Here is a 2,780-nt window from a genome sequence, read left to right on the forward strand (position 1 = left end):
AATTATATAAGAGAGTTAACGGTGAGTCTTGGATTAAATTATGTAACAATGCCAGCGACCGTATTTTATTATATAATTCGGGAAGATCTCTTTTGCATTTTACCAGGATCCCGCGAGTATTAGAAAATTCATACTTTATTACTTATTCCAGAACTCGTGACCTTAATTGGGCCGATCTATGAAACACAATCTACGCACTTTCATGCCAAGTTTCATGGTTATATAAATGCCGCGGAAAATGGGTTTAAATTCATACCCGTATACAATGAATCATCTAATATTAGAATATAAAATTTCTCCGATTTTAATTTGAATGATATAAAAATAATTAAAAAAAAAAAAAAAAGAATGTGCCAATTGTGAAAAACTTTGCAATAAAAAAAATTTTTTATTCAGGGTTACAATTAAGTTAAAAAGAAAAATTTTTTCATATTAAAAGTATAGGAGAAATTTTAAATTTTAATGTGATAATGATTCATCATTATACATATAATGAAATTTTATAAATATTAAAAATTGCAAGAACATTATATGATATAACGATAATTAATGCAACGTGTATTTTTATAAACATTTTTGATTTAAGTTTTTTGATCATACATCATACATCATGCTTATAATTTTAAATATATTTTAAATATTCGAAATTTTGCGAATCTTTTATTTTCGCATATAAAGAGTATCTATCATAAATTATTGCTTAAAAATTATTATTTTTACTACAATATAAGACGTTGGCGTACACATTCGATTTTGAGAGACATTTTATCTGCGCGGTAGCAGTACACACAGTGTAACATATTCATTGTACATAAAATGCATCACCTATTTGATATGTTCGACTCAAAAGCCATTCAGTTGAAATAGAAGTAAAAAAACAAAAGAAAGTAAAAAAAAAAAAAAAAAAGATAAAAGGAATAATATATGCGAGTAAATTAAGAAATTATACAAAACATTTAAGCTATAAAAATTAAACTAATCAACGAAGAAAATAATTATAATGATTATACTTGAGGATGCATAATCGATATTATTATATTTAAGAGTTTTCACTGATTGGCTTTTATGCCGACTATATTATTATAGGCATCGCGAAGTCGCGCAAAGCTAAGGAAACTCATATTATTAATTACCTAACGTTCAATTCTTGAAAGAATAAGAGAGTAATGTCATTCGTGCCTTGTGAGCAAACTGATGTGCCTTAATATCTAGAATGTTCTGATAATGATCTGTCAGCAAAAATTCATCAAAAGCAAGAAATCGCGTTTTATATTGTAACATGATCACATTAATATTAAAGCTGTGATTATCAAGATATTTCGTATCATTTGTAATCTAGACATTAAGGTTTCAACTCAGAACTCGTCATCAAACAAGCCGAATTAATCAAGAGATTTTTTATCATTTTTTTTGTACATGAAATAATATTATATAGGGTTAAATTGTTAATCAAATTTTTCCAAAATCATCGTTGTTGAAATTATTGTTAGAACTAAGAAAATTTATTGAGTATTTATATTTTTTAGTATAAAGATCAAGTTTCCTAATTCCACACAAATTTATTCTAGCACATACTTCTATTTTTCTAAACGAATGCTTGTAATCCGAGAGATCTGTGACAAAGATCATTGGTAATGATCAACGAAATCAAATGTTTTTTGAATATAAAATTTTTTGCATGCCTCGCATTATTTGCACAACATGTAACATTTTCATCGATAATTGCTCACATTTTCTGAAAGAGAACCTTAAACTTTGTTTAAGAAATTATTTGTATATTTATCTATAAAATTACAGAGTAATTAAGATATGATTACCGAACTTTGTATCACAGAGATAATTGGATAGTATAATGATACGATTGGTTCGCACAAAATGTTCACTTTGTGTTTCGTTCGCTTTGCACGTTTCGTACACCTTGTACATAGATAGGATAGTTTTGTACTGTCATAAGAAAAAGAAGAAAATTGAAATAATCACGTATTGTGCCACGCGAAGAAAAATCGAATAAGCAAAGAAGAATTCGAAAGAGAAGAAATGTAATGGCAGGTAACGTGAATCAACGTGCGCATAATAATAATTTATATACGAATCTACATCTAGATATTACGAATAAAATGTTAAAAAAAGGAATGAAAATAATCTTCGAGATTAATGATTGTTTTGTAATCGCGGCTATGTACATAACATTTTTAGAAAATTTAAGCAATAATCATTATTCTCAAGTTCTTTTTTTGAAGAAAAATTGTTCACTTTTGAAAATTGTTCATTTTTTTTAAACAAACAATACAAAAATATAAATTATAATTCCTTTTGAGTTAAGAATAATTTAAAACTTTATTACAAATGTTTCGTTAATTCAACGAAAAATTATGCAATCTCATATCAATATTTTTTGATTAAAGAACTCGAGAACAATACGAGTACTTTTTCATTTATCAACCATATTATAATTTGAAAAAAAGAAAATTTATCAATTTAAATTTAACATGTGCTCATGCAATTAATCTTTTTTGTGAAAAATAAAGAAAACTGTTTATTATTTATTCATAATTTCAATTATTGAATTAAATATTCTGAATTAAATCAATTATAGATTAATTAAATTTGATAATGAAATATAACATATATACAAATCCAAATAAATAAACATATTAAATATGAAATAAAATGCAAATAGCATCTTTAGAACTCGAATCTACCTTTCGAATTATATATAATTAAAATTATATATATAACAACTGTATTATATATATATATATATATATATATATATATAC

At 25.0% G+C, this 2,780-nt stretch overlaps 1 protein-coding gene across 1 annotated transcript in view; it reads right to left on the reverse strand.

The window, feature by feature from the left end:
* The window catches only part of LOC116185012, a 17,988-nt gene that overhangs the window by 13,855 nt on the left and 1,353 nt on the right, over positions 1–2,780 (reverse strand). The window lies entirely within an intron of this gene.

This window comes from Apis dorsata, unplaced genomic scaffold (genome assembly GCF_000469605.1).
Source record: "Apis dorsata unplaced genomic scaffold, Apis dorsata 1.3 scaffold_85, whole genome shotgun sequence".
Lineage (NCBI taxonomy): Eukaryota > Metazoa > Arthropoda > Insecta > Hymenoptera > Apidae > Apis > Apis dorsata.